Source organism: Patiria miniata, unplaced genomic scaffold, assembly GCF_015706575.1.
Source record: "Patiria miniata isolate m_02_andy unplaced genomic scaffold, ASM1570657v1 HiC_scaffold_4, whole genome shotgun sequence".
In the NCBI taxonomy this organism is placed as follows: domain Eukaryota; kingdom Metazoa; phylum Echinodermata; class Asteroidea; order Valvatida; family Asterinidae; genus Patiria; species Patiria miniata.
Genome location: NW_024037071.1, coordinates 2,560,472 through 2,586,569, shown reverse-complemented (window position 1 = coordinate 2,586,569; position 26,098 = coordinate 2,560,472). Strand labels below are relative to the sequence as shown.

Here is a 26,098-nt window from a genome sequence, read left to right as displayed (position 1 = left end):
GTTGAAGTGATTTTTTTTGTTATTGTAAGAGACAAATTGTTTCGCAAGTCGAACAGGAGGACACGCACAGGTGAAAAAAATACAAAAATAAACCTACATTTAGTGTGAATTGCAACTTCAATTTGTTTTGTTTTGTGCATTGACAGAAGTATCAGATCTCCCAAGGAAATTATCAGTCTTGCCCTTTAAAAAAAATGAGAACAAACTGCTTTCCGTAAATGTCAAAACGTGCACAAAACAACCCCCCCCCCAAACATGCTGAAATCAATTCCCTTGTCGGTCAGATATTTTGTTGAGCTCGTCAACAAAACATTACTCATTTTGTTCTCGAACTTTCTTATTCGTACGGTATTTGAGCAAAGATGTACATTCGTTTCTATTTCGTCAGTTACAAACTGAACTTGCGGCAATGAGACCCTAAGGTAAATTCAACTGTATGTGTACGGTTGTCGGCATTCTCGTCAATCAAATACTTTTTGGAGTATGTCATTGTTTGGAATAGTCGAACATTCTCAGTTGGTCTGTAAATTTCATGAGCAAAGATTAAACTCAAAATGTTTCCTAGACCAATACACGTTTGGATTGTAATATTCAGCTAAATAAACAAACATTTTTTTTAGTGTCGACCATTGTAAACCTACAGGTAAATGGTGCGTATGCGTTAAAATCAACTGATTTAGGTTGACTTTCAGGGTTTTTTAATAAAGTTAATAATACCAAGAGCAACATAAAAAACACACAACGCTTTTAAGCATAGGACCGGAAATAGACGAAGCGAGTGTTTTTGTAATTATGACTATATAATTTAATTTTCATGCATGTAATTTCAATTCGGCAAAAGCCATTAATTAACATACCTCACAGACGTGTATTGGACAAAAACTCAACTCATGCCGTTCCTCCCCCACAAACGATAAAAAAGAAAAAGCTAACACAGTTTCCTTAGCAGTGCCTGCATTATGTGTAGAATGCGGGGGAATTTAGGTGGCATTGGGATAATTATACAAAATCTAGCCGTTGTGGGTTTTTTTGTCAGTGGGTGGATGGGGGCCGGGGTGCACTCGCACCATATGGTCACAAGCGATCACCACCGCCTCAATTTTATCGCAATGAACTTGATGTAAGGCCAATTTGAAGAAAACAAAAATCTGACGGCATTTTCGAGAAATTGGTCATGGAAAAAGTTTACTTCTACACGGGAAGGAGGCTAACACAGCTAACCATTTTTAAGCTTAATGTTCGAGATAGTCCATGTCTGGCTTGCGTTCCCGATTGCCGATCCGAGGTGTGATACATACACCATACATTCTATGACCTCTAAACAATTAACATAGTCACAATGGTAACTGGTTTCTCTTGTTCTTGGGTTATGACTTGAAGTCCAGTCGTCAGGGAAAATACACACCGACAATTCCTTGTTTGCGGCACCAAAGATTTCCCGGTCCGTAATCCCGACTACTAATTATTTTGACTAATTTTCACCGTTCTTTTCTGTTTTTTTAATCATGTGTAAATCGGGTTTTCTTTAAATTAAAACAAAGAACACGACTTGAGTGAGGTTTGAACCGGCGACCTCCGTGTCTTCTCCGAGTGATCCCCGTTTGCTATTTCCCTGGTTGCAACGTAGGGCTGGATAGCTCAGTTGTTAGCGCACACCGGTGGGGTAATCCGGAGGTCGCAAGTTCAAAACCCGCTCCGGCCAAATTTTTTGTTCAACTTTTAAAAACGTATCAGAATGCACGCAGTCAGTTTCCCCTTGTGGTTTATTTGAAGAAAAAAAATCTGTAAAATAAGTTAAAAATCAATAAATCCTTAATATGAAGTATTCATTTTTACAATATGTGTTTGGGCAGATTACCGCTGTACGACTGTAATGGGCTTATACCTTTGTACGTTTTCACCTTTTAACCTGGATCTCATATCGATGTTTGCCACTTGTTTGGTTTTGATGATGCCAATTCAAACGATTTTTGACAGGTTTAATTTAGCTCATATAACAATGACTTGGGCCAAAAGAGTGTTAAAGGTACAGCCGTAATGAGCAACGATTATTCGGAATCAATGCACACGAAGGTGATATGGAATGTATAAAAACTGAAATGAATAAAATGTATTCACACATTGCCTCGATAGATTTCATCTTTATGCTCATATCGATTTCTTAATTTGTTTACTCATTGACATATACAAAAGGCCAGTTGTTAATTCATTCTCGACCGATTGGTGTGAATTTGGAGGTAAAGAGAGAGAAAATCAATATTTGGATGTTCAGAAATTGTCTGACGTTTTCTTTAAAAGAAATTCTTGGGAGAAGAGCTTTTTCAAAAACAGTCTTTCATCTTCCTTCTAAATACCCCGGTTTATTCTATTCTTTAAAAAAAAAAGGAAGTAAGACTCAATATACCAGTGTTATTGATCTTGTATCTTCGCCACAACAAACTGGTTACAAAGAATGTTTACTGTTACGCAATTTCAGATGCTGTGATTGTCTTCGATTGATTTATGAGCGTCTCGAGTGTTTGTTTTGTCTTTAGTTTCCTTTTGACTGTTTGTTTTCGTGATTATACCTATTGTCTGTGTATACTGTCCTGTATTGTCCGCTTATGTGTTAGGCTGTTCTCTACATTGTTGTATTATTATTTATTTAATTTATACAATTACCTTCTTTTTATTTGAAAACTTAGTTTGACTTACTTGTGGAAAGTATGGAAATAAATGTTGCCTTTGAATTGAATTGAATTGATGAAAAGTGACGCTGTAATTAATTGTACGCTCAGCCAGTATGGCACTGAATGCGGACCTATACAGCTTGCTAAAAGCCGAGTTTTCTTGCCAGGAATAGTTATAATTGGTCCGAAAGTATAGCGCTCAATCGGTTGATATTACTGAAGGCACAATACCAAACGGACGTTTTCAACATAAAATGATAATAAAACGATATCTACCACCATTTTTTTTTGCTACAAAAAATTATAATAGACTTATATCGATTGTTTTAGGGGATGGGGTGGTTTCCAGACATACATAGTAATATACCACCAAAATATTCTCTGAAATTTTTCACCTTCTGGTGTAATATACTAATATTGATAAAGCAGGAATCAAAACGAAAAATTTAACTTCCGATCAGAAATTTCTTTAACTGGATGGTTCATTAATCACAATTGCTGAGGTAAGGATTTCAGCATCGATACATAGTTTGTCTACTTTTACTCTTTTTATCCTCATACCTAGCTGTAAGCGCTTACATCACTTGCTTGCTGCACGCCCCAACATGCATGCTTGTATATCTGTAATCAGTCTTCGTGACGCATTCAAATTGCCTGATATAGTATCTCATGAACCATTCATATTTCTGGATTTATGGACTTGTCACTGATAGTGGTTTTTATTATTAATGGATATTGTAGGTAACTTGACCAAAAAGAAGAAAAGAAAAGCAAACGACCTGTACAGGATGAGTCAAAATGAAGTCACCGAATTTGAAAAATATTTGGCTTGCTCCATTTCATAAAAAAAACCATAGAGATAAAGTACATCTTATTGACTTTTAACTGTGAAATTTCACGTAATTTGCCTACTCTATGCCCAAGCTATGTCTGTTTCAATAAAAAAAGATCACAAAACTCGGCTGTCCACCACTGATCATTTACCATTCTACGAACTGATGAATACCCATTGAGTACAATGAAACTTGGACGTTTTCCCACCTCCATGAATGAACGAGAACTTGCAAAGGAAAACGGACAAAAATCGCCATCAATATCTCAGAAAAAAAAAAGTTGACTTGTTCCTCATATTGAAAGCTCAACATCTGACAGTACAAATAATGTTTCAGCCTTGATTTTTATTATTAAAATCTCATTTGTATTTCAATGCTTGTGTGTAATCTGTAATTCTCACTAAGCTCAATAGCTTCCAGTGGCATTCCATGGATAGCTATGAAATGGGTTCGTTTTAGTAAAACGTGCATAACTTCTGATGGCATGGATCAATTTCAGTAACTCTTTTTTGTTCTTCAGATGATTGGAAGAACTTGCTCTTTTAAGACATACTTCATTGGTGTATCAAATATGATTGTTCTCAAGAAATGTAATCTGTATTCCGTGTCACTTTCTTTTTGACTCGCCCTGTATAGGCATGAAATGCGAGCCCAAACTATATCGGTATGTGTATTAAGTGTGTGAGGCTGGATACCAGGGGTATTATTTTCTTGTCACATTTTTTTTGGGGGGGACGACACTTATCTGACAAAATAATACATGTATATTGTAATAGCCAGTTTGGCCGTCTTTTCTATTCGCATGGCGCAATTCTACATAAAATGGATGCTCCCTCTACTTCTGGAAAAATCACAAACATTTTCATGTCAGTGATTTGTAGGTTTGATGAAAAGTAAGTCGGTGGAAGGGGCCATAAATAAGTAAATGCCTATAGACATTGGTCCCCATAGTTGCATTTGTGGGAAGCAGGGGAATTGACGAGGACTTGATTTTCTGTCGTAGATTATTGATCGTGTTCCCTGAATGTATTTTATAAATTGCAAACTGTTGAATGAAATGGTGCCACACTATTTATGCATTCCAAACCTCACTTTCAATTTTATTTAAATGTGGCTTAAAATATGGGGTATGTTTAATTCCAAATTATATTTTTCATCAGAGCAGACTGGTATTAATTTGTAGTTAACTTTATTTCGTTGCTTTCATTTCTATTGGCAAGCTCCATAAATGAAGATTTTACCTGGCTTTCAATTTAATATGGCCGACACGTAAATATAGCCTATTTCACTGTGGGTATCACCTTGGAAAATACCACCCGAGATGATTGGGAGACTTAAAATAATGTTCTCGCAGGAAGAAGTGAAAATGATATTAATCGCTGCTTTACACTGAAGTAATGCAAATGACTTTAAGACAATAAAAAAACCTGTAATTACCGTTTGCTCAATACTTTTTTATTAATGCACTAGAAATAATCCTATCTGCTCAATATATTCCGGAAGATATTGTTTTTGCCTAAAAATTATTTGTTTACCGAGTAGAAACCACCTACGAAACGGTGTCGTATTTCTCTATGAGGCGCGCCACGCCGTGTAGACTTTAAATGGGAGACACAAAAACCGATAAAATCGTGCGTCGCAGGTTTGTCACGGCTTCATTTGGTATCAAAATGTTGCTAAAAGGCTGTGCTAAGGAAAAGTAAAGCCTAGTTTCCATATCGACGTAAGAAACGCAAAGAGAAACGCAAACATGACCCAAACTGCAACACAGACATATGGAAATATTTCATCCGGAAGTGTCGCCTACAACTCCGACCGACGCAAACTGCCTGGCAGACGATCGGCAAAGTTGAACCTGGTTCAACTTTGCCGACTGTTCCGTTTACTGTCTGCGCAGTCTGCGTCGTCTGCGTAAGCTTAATGTCGATATGGAAACTCATAACTTTCTTACGGAGTTATATCGCCGTACTATATTGCTTTATACCGCCGTACTGTCGCGTTATATCGCCGTACTATTGCGTTATATCGCCGTATTTTATTGCGATATAGCGCCGTATTTTATTGCGTTATATCGCCGTATTTTATTGCGAAATTATATCGCCGTATTTTATTGCGTTATATCGCCGTATTTTATTGCGTTATATCGCCGTACTATTGCGCTATATCGCCGAACTATATAGGTCTAGTCCTAAAATTTGAATACAAACAAACAACCCAGTATTTTAGTCCGGGTTGACCACGGAAGCGTGCTTATACTACACAAAAATGTTTTTGCATTTTCTTGTCATTTGAACTTTGTAGATCAGTATTCCGGCGGGTGTCACCTTGGCACCCTTGAGCATTTTTGTTTAAACCACTTTAATATAGGCCTACAAATTAGCTATCAACATTATGTTAAATGCAAATTTTATTCAGGATCTCGTCCAATCTTACCAGTCAAGGTGTCTAGACCATGTTTGGGGATCAAATGATTTATTAAAGCCATTTTACAACGATAATTCGTTATTTTATGCACAATAATTATGCAAATTAACATCCTCCATTATAAAAAAAATAACTTCTATGTACATGTATATCTCTGCAGGACTAAGTCCGATCTTTTCAAACGAGGTGTCTAGACCATTGTGTTTGTGGTCACCATGAAGCCATTCCTACAATGATAATGTAAATATCTTATACATAATATGCAAATTAATATTCTGACAAGATAATAATAAGTTCCCCATCGCATTCAAGTTTGTTTTGAAAAGTGATTGTTAATGTAAGGCATTAATTATTTAATAACTGATGCCTTATACCAACAATCGCTCTTCAACCCAATTTTTGATCTGAATCAGGGAAAAGTCTTTTATGCCGAATGCGTGTTAATGAAACTGACCGAAGTTCATCAAGTTTGGCCCAAAACCAATAATCTTCACTATTCATTATTTTAATTAAAAAATATACGGGCTTTCATATGGCATTAGGGGGCATTAGCCAAGGGTGAACTTATTGGGATGGTTTGGGGTGTCGCCTGGGAGAAATCCCAATAAACCCGTGAAACAATTAATATCATTGACGCTAAAAGATGAGTCTATGGACACCTGCGTTAATAAGTTAGGACGATATCCTGCATTATGTACTTAGCCTGGAAAAATGTATACGCTAATGGCGGTAGATAATTATGCATATTTTGCTTAAAAATGAACATTATCATTTGATAAATGGCTCTATACACACCTCGTTTGTTACGATTGGACAAATTCCTGCGGAGAAAATAAATAGATGTTATATTTTTTTCTGATAATGGCGCAGGCTAATTTGCATTTACATATTATCATTGCATAAATAGCGGTAATGAATTCGTTGACCCTATAGGAACATGGGTTTAGACACCTCGTTTGCTACGATTGGACGAAGTCATGTAAAGAAAGAGATATTATTATTTTTTTGATAATTGCAGATATTAATTTGCATATTATGCATAAAATAGATGCATTACCATTGATAATGGCGGTAGCTAATTTACATATTAATTGATTAAAAAAATGCTGAAGGATGCCAAAGTGGCATCCTTCGGAATGTTGATCTACAAGATTCAAAATGACAATAAAACGACCAAAAAAAAACATTGTGCGGACCATAATGCACGCGTCCGTGGTCAACCCCCGGACTATAACAACACTGGGTTGTTTGTTTGCATTTGAATTTTATAGTATTGTAGTTCGGCGATATAACGCAATAGTACGACGATATAACGCAATAAAATAAGGCGATATAACGCAATAAAATACGACGATATATCGCAATAAAATACGTCGATATAACGCAATAGTATGGTGATATAACGCAATAGTATAGCGATATAACGCAATAGTGCGGCGATATAACTCAAAAAGTACGGCGATATAACGCCGTAAGAAAAAGAGAGGTGCGCAACGAATTGGCGAATACGAGCCACCGTAGTACTTCCCACCTTGCTGAGTTTTTGGTGTGTTTTTTTTTTTAATTTCAAGTCAATTTTGATACAGTTTTCCGATTGTTATTTTAATTAAATTAAAAATAATATAATTATGTAATTGATCTAATGTTTATCATATATGGACGCTGAAGTAGTTTCAAGCGAAATACCTGAATTTGCATTATGAAATACACTATACCACTAACCATCTCTTATCGCGATTTGTGTGATTTTAATACGGAAGGATGAGTCGTTGATGATAGTCGCACGGGGTATTTTGCAAGTAAATATTGTAAAAGAAATCAAATCTTGCACAATGGCATTTGATCCTTTTTGGCGCTCTTTGGTTTTACCCGCGGTCCGCTGTGATGTGCCGCGGTTGGAACGGGAAATTCCCTTGGATGGGAATCAGTTTGCCGGCCGACAGCATGTCCCCGGCATCTTTCTTATAACACAAACACGGATCGTGCAAGTTCCAATGAAAGACGAACTTTTTGGTCTCACCAATTTCCAGATTTTCTTATGTCAACAAATACGTCCAGTTTAGTACACCTTTTGGTATCGTTTAAAGTACCGGTACTGAGAATTACTGACATCGCCAAAGATTTACAATTTGAAAACGTCATTAGGTATACTTGCTCTGATTTAACAAGATATTAACTTTCATTACCAATTGTCTAGGTATGTCTCCTCATCCACGGTTTTACATAAAACTCGTATGGAAAATATAAGGTCCCTTTTTCAGTCTTTTCTTTTTTGTTCCCCAACAACTTTAAACATAAATTGCAGTGTGATTTAAGTTTGATACCGTCCGGTATTCCAGTATGTTGTGGCCCTTGAGACGCAGTAGGCGCTGAACATTTTCTGCGAACAGTTATGACGCAGTGAAGTGAAATAAAAGGAATCAAAATAAATTAAATGAAGAATTCTGAACTGCTATTTTTTGGTGGTATTTATCAGATAATTTCTGTCTAGACATCCCAGATTGTCGAATTTCACCATAAACGCATGACTTCCAAAATCGACCGAGGAAAAAGTCATGTCGGAACAAAGAAATCTTTCTAGGCCTATACTTTTTTTGATTCGTATATAGGTTCCCACCTGTGATTTGTTTTAGGTACTAAATTATAGTTACTAATTTTTAATTTCTCAGTGTTTGGAAAGAAAAATAGGGCTAAATAACTGGGAACGGAATAAAAATAAAAACCTCGAAGATAACTGTTTTGCCCGTAATGAAATTAATGTGAAGTTCAGTATTGCATTCAGTGTTCACTGAATGGATAAACGGCTATTGCGCCTGCGTCTCTTAGGTTATTAAGGGTTGACTTGATGAGACCTTCGTTCCTCTTGATGTAAGAATCAATATCATACATAGAAAAAGAATCAAAATGCAAGGAAATAAACTTATATTCCTCGAGTTTCACCAAAATAGTAACAAAGTGGCGTATTAGACCGCATTCATGAGACAGTTCTTCGAAGTCGCATCATCACTGGTAATGGTATCAACTGAAGAGAAATATCTACCAGCTGACCATCAGAGCGGCGTCCTATATACCACTCATCGTCCATGCTTCATTGCTTTTATATATACGCTTTCTATAAATAACTCTGTCTAGATGCGAACGTAGATAAATCGACTGTGTTAATGACGTTAATAGCGAATAAAAATAGGCCTTGGGATTGCGCTTGCGTCGTGCATGTGTTTAATTCAATCGCCACTCTATACGGTGCACTGTGCGCAGGCTATAATACAAAATGCTGGTACCATTTGTGTATAATATTGATTACCCTGTATTGTTTTTCCCAACAGTTGCAAGCCACCCCGCCAGTCGGTAACAAATCAATAAAGCGAAATGAGCGGGAACAGGTTTCGGGGGTTTTTTTTCACTAAAATATTGCATTATTATATATTTTTGTATTTTATTGATATCGACCTTTTTTCCCTCGTCTGCATTGTACATATGGCTATCCCAGTAATTGAACGCATAAAAGTACACGAGAATCTATGGCTGAACTTGTGACAAATCACCATGTCCTATTATACCTGCCTGTATGGGTTATTTAAAGCCACGATCAATGGGACAGCAGTATTCCTCTGTGGCTTGAGTAAAATGAGACAAAAATACCCAAATTAATTACCTTATCAACGTTACTGTTAAAATTTCCATTTCGTGTAGACGAATGTCTTCAGTGTCCTATGTTATTGATGTTTTGTAAAATACACGATATGCCTTTCTTTAATAGGCAGTCAACCTATCGATGTCAAACTAATACCAAATTAAGAAGCTGTCCAAAATGGCCTTAATCACAGCCAATCATATCTGAAAAGGGATTTAGGTGTTGGTGTTGGCTTTATTAATCGAGTCGATGTATATGGGTAAGGCACATGGGTCATTTTAATGTATTTGTGATAAAAAGGTTAAGGTACAGATGAGGGACCTTTCCGGATTTAGATATCAATGTTCATGCTATCTTAGGTAGATAGCAATATACCCTTTGCATCATCTTGTATTTTAAACTCATTTAGGTGTTATTTTTGGCCAAATTTTCTAAACATTGGTACAATTGTGGTGTTTTTTTTCTGAGATGAGCAATCGGAAACTCAGAGGCTGAAGGGTCATTCATCATAACTGCTATTTCTAGAGCTGGGCACAATGCCATAATGCGGTATCGCTTCCTTCTTCTTAAACAAATCGTCATTGGCGCAGACAATGCGCAGTCATGCGAACTGGTTGTAGCCTGGCCGGGGCTCTGACCGTCTTACGTCGCGGAAACAAACGGCATCCCATCCCGCTCGGGCCTTGGTCTGCTGTCGTCATCCAGCTCTCGCCTTGTCTATTTTTAGCCGGTCGTAGCCATTGATTGCCGCTAATGTGCACGGAGTGATGTCGTCACACGTACCAGCGCGCCTCTTTCACGTTTTCCACCGCTGCCTGACGCAGACACCGCATCGTCGAAGCGACCAGCTTGTGATGTCATCACTGAGCTGATTACGAATTCACCCAGCGAGATACGCACGCCAATGGGCTGCTTGTCATAAATTATCGCGGAAGTCGGCTCGGTAGCGCGTGTCGCGTACGGGCAGATTCATAAGTAACGACAGCAGCGCGCGACCGTGTCTGAATATGCAGCAGATGGGCGACCAATCGCGGCCGAGCTTGTCACTGACGTTTACATGGCCATTCATGAATACACCTCGCTCTCGAATTAATGCACGTGTACGTCAGAGGCTGGGTGATTACGGTGCAGACTGCCATGCACATGTCGCTAGATGACTCCACGTCATAAGGCAAGGCTGCCTCGCCGCTATCTCGTGCTTTGGACGGACCATGTTTTGCTTTATCCGGAAATGATAATTCTAGCTCAGCTTTTTCCTTTTAGACCAAATTCTAGAGGCAGGTTTACGTACAACATCGCCTTCCCTTGAGGATGCGATCCATCCTTTCTACTCTTTTTTCTGTTTACGCTGAACGATAACATCCGATATGGCTGAAGTTACGTCTTTTTAGTCGTGTTCAAGTAATGTATCCGGTGGAGAAGAAGGGATAATTATTTGACGTGATAAAAATATCCCCGAAATGGAAGGAATCGTAGAAATCGGAATTAATGGAATACGTAATATCCGCCGATTACCCCTCCGCTTTTAAAAAATGTTTACGAACAAAATTCTCAGTCATTCTGAAGTCCTGCCTTGTTTTGGAAAACATTTAGGTAGACCTATACGGAAGTTGCCAGCTCTTTTGTACTCAGTGCTCTCTTGAACATGTCTCTTTACTTATACTGGAACAGCAGATAAGAAAAGTAGATGATTTCTTTTTTATTTAGGAGATATGGGATGAATCTGTGGAAATCGCTGACATAAAACATTTAATTTCCATTGTGTTATTTGGATGTGTGATAAATAATCTAAGAATGATTGAATTGCTCTAATCAGTCCTCTAGTAATGACTTGCCCAAGACTAAACAAAAACAATTGAACAATATATCGCTAAATACCAATGCTTACTTCTGGTGCTATATTCCCTCATCCACCGTCGATTCATATAATCAGATCAAAGTGAAATAGCGATGCTGAAAAAAACCCTTTCTTATAACGACAGGTTGTTAGAAGTTAATTTCGTGAGCAGCTTGTTCCATAATGTAATCCATTCATCTTTATAAAAAAAAACATGTGAATGTTGAAGCATGTAGGGACAGAAAAACGTTGGTTTTTTAAAACAGAAATTGTAAAAACAGTCAAAATTGATCAAACAGATCCACGAAGATCAAAAATTACAAACGCATAGAAAAAGTTTTTAACTAGTGTAGGCCTAAAACCAAAGGTTTTTTTCAAAAGTAGAAACTTAATCTTTCAGTGAACCCTTATCCAAGCCATTACAATTGTTGGGTATCCACTGTGTTTTTTTCGTTGTTTTTTTTTAATTTGTTTTGCCTTATTATACACACAAACCTCTGAATATTTTAGAAATTTTAGCAGTGTACTGGTACATACGATGATAGATCCGATAATTATGAAGGAAATTGAGCCCACATACACCTGAAACAAAATGTAATGATCCTTATACAGTATGATCATAATTCATTTAGCAAGCCGAGCATCTTATCCCGGCCTTACCAATTCAAATTAACAACAGATACAACGGACATCTTGCACACCTACTCCTATTTCAAAGCAATTCGTCAACTTGTAAGTCCAAACAACAATCCAGCCAAAATTTATTGCCGAAATGAAGTGTCACAATCCGCACACGCACAGAATACAACCGCACGGTGTCAATCAAGAAGCTCAAATTTAAATACTCGCGCCCCGAGGAAATAAATACACGACAACAACGAAGACACGGCAAAAAAAGTCTCCGGTATTATCGTAATTGAAGTTGCTTACGTAAACGAAGTTTGAAAAGATTTGATGAAGTAGTTTGGCGTGCGTGCATGGAGTGTCGCACGTGCGATTCTCCGTCGTCCGGACTGATAAACAATTATTATATTATGTCGTTGGTTTTGCCTGCCTTTAGTGCCTCAACTCGAAAACAATGTTGTTTCTCGCTATAGTTGTTGGTGAAGTTGCGTTTCTTAACGTCACAGGTGAATCCTGGAAGTGTATTCTTAAATTAATTGATTAAATTGTTTCATATTTCCCCGAAACCATAAGACACCTGTTCTTAATATACTCAACGCGAACGCGAATTCATGACGTCATGCCAAGTTTTCGCGCTGCGAGTTCGCAAAAAATAGTCGGGATTTTATTAACATCAGCTCCGGAGAAGTTCGCTTTGCGAATGTTTCGTGATGTCAAATTCGCATTCGCGTGAGGTATATGAACCGGCCTTTAGGAATCAAACGGGTATTTTCTGTGATCAGAACATCTCAGGTGGTAATTGTATTCTTCTCGGAATGGTGCATTGTGATACAGATAACGTACCATATGAATTAAACAACGCATCATTGTCAGGTTTACTGCGTGTGGAACATCCAACCCGAAAGACTTTATTCACAAGTCGGCCATATGGAATTAAAAGCGAGGTAAAATCCTCATTTTTTGAACTTGCGAGTAGAAATGAAAGCAATAAAATAAAGTTCATTACAAATTAATACCAGTCTGCCCTGATGAATAATTTAAAAGTTGTTACTGAACATACCCTAATGTTTAAACCACATTTAAAAAACAAACATTGAAAGATTGGCACGCACTCCAATCATAAAATAGTCTGGCACCATCCCATTCAACAGTTTAAAATTTAAAAAATAGATTCAGGGAACACGATCTAAAATGGCTGCCCCGTGAATGAGGTCTTTTGGATTGGTTCATTCTCGTTTAAGATGGGTTGGAGCACATCATTGGGGGTACTGTTATGTTCATGGATGTTCTGTATGGTATACGTGTTTGTTGGCCCCTCCTCGTTCGTGTGCTTGTCCGATGCGTCGTAAATGGGATTCAGGGTGTGCACCAAATATCTCGATTGACTGCTGTAGACCTATTTCATCAACTGTTTTATAATTTATTGATATAAATGTGAAACATTTTGCGAGATTTTTAGCGTCTTTGCTTTATCATTCACGTTATTTCTGGTTAATATCTCTTTCAGTGCATGTGCGAGGTTTTTTCTTTTCAGTTCGTATTTCTTGGTTTTTATAAACAATGTGAAACAAAAATGGCTCTATGTTTCCAACAGGATCTGATGCCACTCTAATATCGTAAGTGTCTCACTAATTCGTGGAAATCATCTCTGTTGAAGAATTTGTGACACAATGCATATATAGTTTCGATAGATGACCATCGTTCTCCTTCGTTATGTGTTGTGGATGATTGCGTCATTGTTATTATTGCATTTTTTTCCTGATAACCCCGGGAAAACGTGTCGATATTTTTCCCTTTAAAAAAAATCATTCTTTTTTGGTTTTGCTTCAAATGCATTCATTTAGAAGCAGGATGATCATTCATACTGCTAAGAGTGATGTCCAAAAAAAGGGGAAAAGTTGAGCATAAAAATTGCAATCATTTCAAAACCCACAGGTCTCCAATAAAGGCTTGGGAAATTATTATTATTTTATTATTATTATTACATTGTTTCTGGTAATGAAACCAAGGATTCCTCGGCACTGTAGCTCACAAGCATGAAGAAACCCGTAGAGAGAAGACAATGAGAAGAAATTACATTTTTTTTTAGAGCTGGGAGGAAAACCCCAGAAGAATATTCTAGGGAAAACTCACGGAATCAGGCAGGAGCTGAAAACCCAATCACATATTGGTGTGTTTTCCATTGTAATCGTTCAAACTTTATAGGCTAAATCAGGAGACTAATCCGGGATACATGCAGATTTATTTTGAACACCGACAAGACAGTGTTGTTTCGTTTCTTTACGTACCGTTTACGAAAGAATTTGGCACCGTGGTGCATTGGAACATCAGTCGGGAGGCAATAGCATCTAAAACCCGTTAAGGCGGAGTTAGATGGAAACGGTTTTTTCTCGCTTGGACATGCATGAGTAAACATTTTGTGCATTAACTAGTAAACAACAAAGAACACCCTAAGAGATACCTGCAAACCTGCATGAACAAAACTGAAATTTATATTTTACTTTTTAAGGATTTTATTTGTATGGATCCCCGTGCCTTTTTAGCCCGTCCATGCATTTTGGACGAGCACAAATTTGAAGTTAAGCCATAAGATATAAATGTTAATCCTTATATGCTCGCTCTTTGTGAAAGTTTGAGGTTCGTTTGAGACTCTCTCATAAGTTTTAAATTGTTTTTAATTGATTTGTCTTGATTTGCTTTATTTTGGGTTTTGGGGTTTGATGTATATTTTTCTTATCACCGCCCCAGTATAGACCTTGATAGCCTCAGATAATCGTTTTCGAATCTTCGCATGAAGGTCAAGTTTCTTTTACTTGGCTCCAGTTTCTCCTTCACCGGAACGTCATCTCCTAAAAAATTACTGAAGTTTGTTTTGCCCACGGAGAACACAGAAACTTTCTCCAACTTCTCGTCACCGAGGATGACGGCCGGTTTTGGTTGACTGATGACTTAGCACCTCTCCCTTTCTCCCACTGTTCTTTGGCTGTGTCTTCACCGGCAATTGCATGCTCAAGAGGATGCCTTTGATTTGCGTCGATCTCCGGTCAGCATTACCGGGCTAGACCCGCAATCCCTTGGCTCCTTGCCCGCTCAATTGACTCAACGTTCCTCCTGCGGTTTTGTCTCCTTGCCGTATACCGCCGTGACTTCATCGGCCCCGTCTGATTACATTACAATTGTCAAAGATCTTGAGTTATTTTCAAAGTCAATCAGGTTTTAATTTAGTCACCACACCGCATTTACGTACGTATACACCTCTGCACTGCTTCAAATATTTTTAGTACTCCACTGCTTGAGTTTGCTTCAATTTCAATTAGCAATCTGGAATTTTTGTCTGTAAGAAATTTATTATCATAGCCATTTAGTTTGATTCCTTTCGGGTTTTTTTGTTTTAAATTTATCTATAGCGGTTCATTTGGTATTGTTTTTTCGTTCTGAAGTGTCGACCGCTCAGCCTAAGGGTTTGAAAAGTTGAAGACGCCTCTTGGATCACTGCGTTGGAGTTTTTTCTCCATACAGTCATATTTGTCAAAGGTTTGTGTCATGATGGAAGTAGAAATGATCTCGTAATTATTCACATTGTCAAAAACATGTTTAAAAGTGTTATTTATAACTGTTCCTTTTGGTGTTTGCATTTTCCAGGTGGTCGTGCTGAACGGATTAATCTTTTTAAAAGTCATCCGAACCGACCCCAACTTATCAGGCAGCGACAAACGAGTGAGTATGAAAGATGTTTAATGTTGGTTTTAATATATTTAACCCCCCCCCCCCAACACGGACGCATACATAAATGCACAAAACAGGCTAAAAAGGGGAAAACACCGGAAAGAATTTTGACTACAAGCCAGAACATTTCGGACACACGTTGATACCAACTTGGCTTACGAGCCTGTCTCCTCTACCGACTTCCGTTGTCCATTTCTTAATTTAGAATCTTTCATATACTGTACGGGCTGTGTGCTTTCTTATCTCTGGTTTAGCTCTTCAAGTATACTATTATCGTGCAAACTAACACAGTATTTAAAGAAATAATTGTTACCCATTTAATATAAGCATTTTATCCCAGAATGGGTGCGCGTAATGTAATTCAAACGTTTTTATGACTGCGTCAAAACAACGGACTGTACTGTCATATTTACTCCGGTAATACCGTATTATTTTTGTGCATGGTACTTATAGGCTACTGATACCTAATTTATTAAAAAGTTAGGATATTTGGCAGTAGGTTTATCGTGTAAACTGACAATGTGAAACATCAACGAAAGATTCAGAATACCTCGATGTTACTTTCTTATGCGAAAAGTTTCTTATATAGTTTCATCTCTTTTATCAAAAGTCAGTTTACATGTATACCTCTACCCGGAAAATGTCAGTTATGTCTTTAATACAAAGTATTTGTCTACAAATACACGACACTATAAAATATTGACGTCTTAAAAAAACGAGAAAGTTATAGAGTCCTCTTAACCGGTACGAACCTTAAATAACATAACCCCAACTCATCAGTACTCACATTATGGATGCGATACACTAGCCTCCAGAACTTCTTTGTAATTTATGTTATGTTCAGCCTAGTGTATTTTCTTCAGGAAAATTGTGAAAAACAAATAATTGAAAGTAAAAAATTTGAGAACAAGTTTTAATTACTGGCATAAATATTACACCTAGTTTATTTCATTCATCTTTTAACTATCCTGCAGTAATATATAAACATCAAGTTCAGCATTCCAGCAGAATTGAATTATACGGGCACTTACGTAAACGATGCAGCAGTTAGAGCCTCATGTTATACCGGGAGGTCGCGCCGATTCCCCCATTAGTGCAACAGTCTCATCCGGTCTGAGATGATACACCTTGCGCGCCTGCCTCAGCCTCGAAAGCGCGAGTTAATGTAACACCAATGATTCTTAAAGATACGATTCGAGGTATCAGAAAAAAATGGCCGGAAACGGAAATATAAATTTAATCCATATCAACGAAAAGACGTTTTTTGCGGAACTACATTCTTATCAAACGGAAACGATGTTCAAAGATAAAGTTACTTTCGATAAGTCTGATAAGCCTATACGGTCACACACACAAAAGTGTGTGGCGGAAGAATGAAATTGTTCCGGCAAGATGAATAAAGGATAAACAATAATATGAAAATAACTCAAATAGTTTATAATTTTTACCATTTTACAAAACAAAATGCGTTTAGATGTTATAGACTTTTGTTAGATTCGTATATAGTTAGATTCACTTTTGTTAAGCACGTAGACTTGTAATTGCTTTGTGTGGCCAACCTCCCAGTATTTAAATGAAAGTTGTTGCATGCACCAATTTTAGGTTTTACGGGGGGAAAAAACACTTTTGTTGGACCATCAGATGTAACAATAACCAGAAATAATTTTACAGTCACGTCGATATGGTAACCTCAGAATCTTGACATCAGTTCAGAAGTCTTCACAACAGGTATCTCGTTCAGGGTATTAATTTCCGAAATGTCGGCCTTTCAAGGTCCCTTCAATCTCGATACTTCCGTCGGCTCCCACCAAGTTTTTGAAACAATCTGCACTCCACCTTGATTGTAATTTTTAAAAAACTCGAACTGTTGCGAAATGACCCGGGAATGGATTGCAAAATTACAAATGAATTACTTCCAGAATTTTTGCTGATCTCCGGAAACGCGAGGGGGCCGAGGTGCTTGAAGCGGGCTGCCTGCTCAAGTCTGGTGGGCGATGAGACGCATGACTCACGGCGGCCTCTTTGGCAGAGGACACGGTGCCAGTAACCAAACACAACCATCAGTTCAAAAATGGTCAATCAACGTGTAATTGGGTTGAGATATGATACTAATAAGCGATGTTATTAGATTAGCCAGATGAAAATTAGGGAAATAGTGGGAAAGACTCACAGGAAAATATGTTTTTCCTCTTTGCTCGTGTCCTGTATAGGCTGATCGCTTGGTAATAATATAATTACCAACTTTAGGAATAAAATGAAAGTTGTTGTTTTGATGATAATAATCCAAAATAATACTCTACCTATAATCGCGGTTACGAGCGTAAATACTGTTGATTTGGTGGATATTTTCTCTGTTTGGTACGGGATAGAAAGCGGGATCCCCCGTGATATTTTTGTACATGAAATGTTTCAGTACAAAATAATATTTTTTAAAAACCTTAAAATATACTTCATAACATTTGTAATTTATAGATGTTCCCCGTTTAAAGTATCCCAAGCTCCCATATACCCCCACCCCCACTGATTTTCAAAATATTTTGTTTCGGGGGGGGGGGGGGTTCCGGAGCAGTTCTATTTCATATATCATTACTTAATCGTTGAAATACATATTTTATACGAGTGTAATCGGAGATTAAGTTTAGATTCTTGGTTTTAGCCTCTCTTTTTTTTACAAGAATTATCCCGTCAAATGTGCTGTATCGCGAAGAAATGCCTGGTATCCTGAAGACTATATATAATCTCCAAAGTCGTCTTGCGAACGCTATAGATGAAACGTCCAAGTACTCGTTATAATAAGAATGTTAACCGGATTGAGTTGCATTCATTTAATGTCCTTACTCTGTCCTTGCCGTTTCATTTCGAGCTTGAAAATGTAAAGACACTGTGCGTTGGAATCACCATGAGTTAAATGTTGTTGGAAATTGAATTTAAACATGTAACCGTCCACCATTCGGATAAATATTTTGAGAGATTGCATGATGATGTTTAATTTTTACGCATTACTGTATGTGAGTAAATTAACCACAACTTGAACGATCCAGTTTAGATCTGGTTTGGACGGTCGATAGGCCAATATACGTCATTCTATGGGGTCCATTGTTTTCCCTGTCCCTGTTTGGCATCTATTATTTTATAATTCTGGACGAAATCCTTAATGCAGTCGTCCTCTAGGGAGTGATAATCAATAGTACTAAACTACCTATCCAACAAACTAAAAACTAATTTGAAGTCATTCTTAATGATACTTTAATGGCAAGTTACAAAGTTCCAAGGTATCGGGGACATGAAAAATGTCACACGTTGGACTCAAGTTTATAGAACGACCCATCAATATATAAAATGATAATATATAATTCCACTCATTTTCAATTTCAAAGAGCATATTTAGATAATAGTTTGGATTGGAAACTGTTCCATAAGCATATTTTGGAAAACTTTAGCGATTGGCCTAGTAAGAATGGTTGAAAGTTAACTTTGATATTTTACGTACTGGATCGTCTAATTGCCATGCAAATACCCGCCTGCCGGGGTTCTGTAGTTAAGATCATCGGTGAATTCCTAGTGGAACCCTTCTTTTAATTCAGTCGAAGGGTTCATATGCGGTCAATTGGAAGGCCGCTGAATACCAACGCACGTGTCCCACAGCCGAGTCTGACCATAGTGCAGCGGCCGAGCCGCCTGTTCAACACTTCAAACGGCACGTGCGTGCCGCGCGTGGGAGGGGAACCCCCTGTAATCACCTGCCTTTTGTAAAAACACCCATTACGCGCAGTTAACAAACCCATACCGCGCGTGCTGCGTGGGTACACTGGGCTAAGGCACCGATGTGTATACCCATGGGATAAAACAGGTGGGCCGCTGTCTGCAAACGACACTTTTACGTAGGTGCACGGTTTCCTTTCTGAATAGATCAACTATCGCTTCACGGTTTACACTCGCCGGTCGCGGAGTTCACGAAGTGGGGGTGTACTGAATTGATGATATATATCGTAAGTCAATACTCAGATGTATTAATATAACAATCGTATACAGAAGATTTGCAGTAATCCTCCGATGCCAATGCAGACGGGATATTGTGGATTATATGCGAAAGATGTACTTAAAAAGAATAAGGTATGACCACGTTCGTACCGAATTACACCCAGATATTTTTTTAAAAGCTATACTACTTGAATTTATTGATATACGTCATTATATATTTGCGATCAAAAAAAAATGTAAAAGACACTTGACAGCAAAACATGTATGCAGAGTTTAACGTATGCCTTTTTTACCATTTGCCTCATTTTGTTTATAACGTTATGTATCACTTTTGTCCAAATCCAAACTTAACAATTGCATGCATTAAACACCTATAGCTTTTTTTTAATATAAATATAATTTATTTATAATATTTAAAAACAAGCATATTATGCTTGTCCATATAGGCCTAAGCAATCTGACTTCATTCGTTGAAGTTCATAAAAATGTTCTCGTCATTTTGTTTTTACTTTTCAATGAATTTCCCCCTAAATTGGTATCAGAAAAAAAAAACATCTCAAAACCGAGAAATGCGAGTTTGATTATCAATGAGCCAAGTCTATTTTTTTCTCGTCAGGGTATACGTAAATCGAATGTCAGTTATAGGAGTATATAAATGTCTCCCACGAGATATAACGGTTAAATTTAAATATTGATAAATGGACCAAAAAACGCGATATGTGAACGCTATGTGACGTAAAGGCTAGGGTGTATACCAGAAGTAAGGATGGTTTATAGATGGATGCAGGCCTTTTTCCATGTCGGTATGTTTGTCAAAATTTTATTGTAACTCGTCAAAGGAATTACTTATGGTTCTTTTGGATAGACAAAAATCAAACAGTTAATTTTATAGACCTGATAGACGGCACATCACAACTCAGCCTTCCAGATGCGCTGTGGCCTCATAGAAAGCAAAAATCGTGATGACTTTAACAAGTGAATGTACGAGTTTGTGTCAGAGTTGACCCGGTCTGAGTTGACCCGGTCAGAGTTGCCCGGTCAGAGTTGGCCCGGTCAGAGTTGGCCCGGTCAGAGTTGACCCGGTCAGAGTTGACCCGGTCAGAGTTGACCCGGTCAGAGTTGATCCGGTCAGAGTTGACCCGGTCAGAGTTGACCCTGATACTTTCCGTGTCAATATGACACTTTTCTGGGTCAAAATGACACTTTCCGGGTCCTAATGACACCTCTCTGGATCATTTTCCGGGTCATTTAGTGTCATTTAGACCCATTTTGACCCAAAAAAGTGTAATTTTGACCCGGAAAAATGTCATTTTGACCAAGAAAAGTGTCATTTGACCCAGAAAAGTGTTTAATTTTGACACGGATAAGTGTCATATTAACCCAGAAAAGTGTCATTTGACCCGGAAAAGTGTCATTTTGACCCGGAAAAGTATCAGGTCAATTATGACCCGGATTCCGGTTCAAATCTGACCCGGGATTCTGTTAAGAGTGTATTGGAATCCTTTTTTTTTTTTTTTTTTTTTTTTTTTAAATATGTACTGCTGTGGAAGCTCAAGTGAAAGACCTTCTCGATTGACGGAATGTCACTGTCAATCGTATTTTTGTCAAGTTTAAATTACAAGGTATAGATGGTGTGACATTTCACTCGAATATGATGAATTTTCACTTTTTGGAAATTAAGAGCAGATGATATACTGTATATCATGAGGCATGTATTTAATGTGCTTGACATGTGTTCTTCATCTGTGAACCTGTAGCTTTCAATCGCCGTTTACGAAAAAAAAAGTTAGGTTTTGATAAATAGGGGGAATTGCGCCATAAGGGTGAATACAAGTTCAAAATGGCGGATCGTAGATAATTTACCCCAATAAACACGCGCGGCGTGGGCACCTATAGACTTAACTGTGCATGGGCCGTAGCCGAGAACAGGGGTCCGGGTCGGTCAACAACTGCCCTGGATCGTACCCAGGGAAGCTGCCTTGCATAAATCATCATAATAACGGAGGCAATAAGGGTAGAAATGCTATCCACCTTGCAAGCCCCATCGATCCCCGACTCCTACTTGAGAACGAGAGGTTGTCTCGCGTGCAAGGTATGCTTCTCGCAACAACAGAAAACGGTGGGCAGAAACTCCGCCTCCGCAGGTCTGGGCCCGAGATGTTTAGGTTCTTATTAAAAAGCTTCGTGTTTCAGTTTCAGGGTTATATCCCCCCCCCCGAAAAAAAAATGATTCCGTACCGTGTTAACCCATTGGTACGTTATTCTAAGAAAAAAAGGTCGCATCAAGTTGTCTCGTTCAGGTAAAATCAATTCATCAATTTGTCATGTATAGCTGTTTGTTTTATGGTTTTGCGTCCATGTCATTAAGGTGTTTTGTTTTTGTTTAATTTCAAACATTAATTTAATCCTTTCACATACAAACACTCGGTCATGTTTTGAAAACAGCACCTGAAAGGTTCCCCAGACATGGCGTATACAGCTAAATATGTATTCTTTAAAATTACATCACCTCAAATTGATCCACGGTGTGTATATAATGTGCGAATGTCATCCAAAAAACAAGACTTAGAGAGTGCTCGGGGCGACTAGCCCACGCGGTATTCGCATCGGCGTCTGGTGCTCCGTGTTCAGTAATATCTTGCTCCTGGCAAAGTGTGTAAGATTCCCCGCTAGGACCATGATTATACTGCTCGGTTTCATATAGCCTTATTGTCCCCTGATTATTACCTCCAAAATGAGCGCAAAAGATTATTTTTGAAGGCCGTTTATTGTATTCTCTTTTTAAAAGTAATCAGAAAAGTCGTATATGTGTCGCATCTATGGGTATTTTATTTATCTCGTTTGGTGCACACTGAGTAATCGGCGGGGGTGGATCAATGCTTGGGTCAAAGGGGGGGGGGTTAAGCTGCAGAGAGGAGTTTAGCAGGAACTTGCTGTTTTTTTCTGAACGATTTTCCTATTTTGTTCGGCCCAGTAAAGGGCTTAGACCCCCCTATACCCGATCGTAGATCCCCCACTGATTGGAATGCGTGACATGCGCACCAGCAGGACCGTGCATCATCTACCATACCTTTCTAGAATTGGTACATGTATTTGTCATACAAAAATCAAAAGGACAGCAGTGACAAAACGTTGAGGTATCTTGTCCTTATCAGATTGTTTGGAGGTTTTAAATGGCATTTTCATCACGCAAAGGTCCATCTCTCAACAAGCCACTGCCAAGTCGTCCTACGCATCATTATTTTCTCGCTGCCCTGGTAAGACGTCCCAGGGTAGGCCCCGCGCACAGTTCCCGCAACCTTTTCCCCCACTCGCAGACAAGCATGCACACACAGCTGATAATATCAGTGTATTTTAGCGGCCTTTTGTACTGCCGAGGCCTACAAGAAATCCCATAACAAGCTAAGCTCACCTGTTGCATTTAAAGATGCTGTGCCTGCTCTTCGACATAATATTCGAGTTTCTCCTATAATGATTATTTTCCAAGTGTGTTATATTTGATATTTTTGACGTTTTCAACCCTCTGATAATATCTTTTTTATTTTGGTATACGCCTGTATTATAAGTGCGGGACCGCAAATAATTTGAAATTGTTAGTTTATTCCACAACTAAACATGGACGGATTTTTGTTTGTTTGTTCGGATTGCCTCATTCCAAAGTGAATTATAACTTTTGTATTGCTAGAAAAAAAAAATAGAAATATGTAAACAAAAACTCGGCACGGAGAGCCACTTTGAGATCAGCAGTGTATTGAAACTCATCCATCATCCGGTGATGCAATTCGAGTCCAAATACTTTATGCAATATAAAGATGAGCCGAAGATTACCGGCAACGCTTGCCGGAAGCGTGTCTCTTGCCGCGTAGCGAGCGGGAATTCTTTAAACTTGGCTCGGCCATGATTTGGAGGACAGCACGGCCGTATCCCTCAGAGACTTTTGCGTCTTTTTTGTGCAGTACATGTAGGCCTATCCTTGTTGATTTCTAAGTCAGCCTGTTTATATTCTTTGGGTGCGGTAAACATTAACAGAAACTGGCAGAAAATGTATGGATTTTGTTTTTCAATATACGTCATTACGATTCCCCATTGTTTTGTATGTGCATGCATTAAAACAGCCATCAGGGTGCACCCTGTTACACGTATGCAGGAGTTATGAGAGCATGTTTCCTATTGAAGAATACTTTTGATAACCACGCTTTTGTTTTGGTGTGAGGTGCGCCGTTATTGATTGTACATCTGGGTAATTGTGTAATTAACACATCCCCATATAGTATCATGTGCCTGTATAACTTAATATCAAAGTGGTCTAAGGCTTTAAGTCGTCATCCAACCCCACTGCTAGGTGCCCGACGTCCGTATAGATGAAGCCACGCACCGTATGTCACTGTTCATCGACGGTGGCCCCCACCAATGGCGAAAGCATTGTGTCAGTTGTGGCTCCGTTTAATCCGCCATGACTTAGTTGCTTAGTAGATAAAATTACATTGTATTGGTGTATAAAGTATATACTTATGAGGATCAATCACTGTAAAGATAGGAAAGATAGAAAACTTAAACTTTTGAGAAACAAACTTGATTTACGCTACAATAGATAAACCTTTGGCTGAACCCAAAATTACGGCTTGCCATTAGTCTGGGTGTATGTTATAGAAAAAAAAGGTGCCTACTAATAACAGACAAAAAAATTAAATTGTTTCTGCTTCTGCCACGGAAAGTGATATAACATTAATAATTTAGCATCGTAGCGTAGCAGAGCGTTCTCTTTCGTGCCATGCCAACCTTGTTGCATACCAAAATAATATAACCACACTTTAGCACAAAGCACTTGACCGCACAAAAGGTGTAGCTTGCACCGTTCTTTTACACCCTTTCGCGGTGAAGAACGAGTTCCAATCTACACGACACTAGATGGTTTCTTGGGCATGAACGATGCGACGTATACGTGGGCGTTGCTTCTCGCAGAGGCGTTGTCCGTGTGCTCGCCGTGAAGTGGACTTAATCAGCAGCGCCCCCTCTGTTGAGTTGACCAGCTGAACTTTTTTCTTCTCCCAAAGAAAAAATAAATGACAGTCATGTGAGGGGAATTTTGCTGACTTTTTTGTTTGTAACCAGTGCGATTTGAAAGAAATAACAACCAACCTGAGTTAACCATTGGCACCTTTTGTTGGGGGGGGGGGGGGAGAAGAAGAGAAGAGGTTGGGATTTTAAAGACATCAATAATAATCTCCCTTGACGTATTTCCTTCATCTAAAGAAGATTAAAAAGATTTGGTTTTCTAAATTGTGCAAGCTGCATGCCTGCATTGAAACGTGCTGCTTATGTGGGCTGGATAGGATGTTTGGGACACGATAAGTCGTGAGTCTGGCGGGAAATTGCCTGAATTTTCCCCTTCATGGACAAGTTGAGAGAATTTCGCAGGCCAACATCAGCGAAATTCGAAAGGAAACGTTCTTCGAAGTTTACCGCCAACATCAACAAAAAATAACATCTTAAAAACAAATATGCTTTCAGTATATTCAGCCGAGACGCCACACATTTCCAAGTTTGGAATTCTGTATACGGACTACGGTTGAGCATCATTAGAGATCATTCAAACCCGTTGCAATGGGGGACATTACGGTACCCTAATTTCCCAATCAGACAAAGTGCCAGGGATAATTTTGAAAATGATTTTTGTTGTTTGTCGGGGGCGCCTATTTCGCATGAGTGAAGACCAGACCTATCGTTTTCTTTTCCGCGAATTAGACTGTGGTGGATTGGGTGGAGGCGAGACGGACGGTCGGACGCGCTACCGTGCTTATGACCGTGCAGTGACATTTTCGCCGGTCACACTTCGTGCCTCGCTTTCCCGGTATCAGAGACCGCCTACTTGACACTGCCCGATCTTTTTTTAGATCAAACAGGTACATCCATTAAGCTCAAACCACTTTCAAATTTGTATTTTTTTTCCTGAACGATTTTCATTACTATATCAAGAGACACATAGGCCTACCGTTGGCGCAACAACATTTCATAAAATAGTGGTTGATTTCGGTACCCGCTGCTACATCAGATTCGAACCGACTAGCCGACACCAGCGAACTCAGTGGTCCAGTGCATCATAGTAAGCGGTCGTGGGTTCGAGGCCTCCCCCCCCCCCCCGAGTTAGCTTGTGTGTGAGCGGTGTTTTTGTTTTCTCGAAGACCCTCGGGAGCGCTCAGTATACAGTGCTTACATTAAATCTTAATAAAAGAACAACTTTGTTTTTTTTTATGATTACCATTGGTGCATATGAATAATTAATTAGCCATAATTCCAAAACTCTTTGACCTACAGTCATGAAATTTCTTGGGTATGTTCATATTAAGTTGTTCTATGCATGTACCGAGTT

At 38.6% G+C, this 26,098-nt stretch overlaps 1 protein-coding gene across 1 annotated transcript in view; it reads left to right on the top strand.

Annotated features, from left to right (window-relative positions):
* The first annotated feature begins 15,669 nt into the window (after positions 1-15,669).
* Positions 15,670-26,098, top strand: part of LOC119739865 (bridging integrator 3-like) — a 35,287-nt gene continuing 24,858 nt past the window's right edge. The window contains exon 1 of the mRNA XM_038214977.1: positions 15,670-15,738. The gene's annotated coding sequence lies outside the window, so the exon portion shown is untranslated. The remainder of the gene's footprint in view (positions 15,739-26,098) is intronic.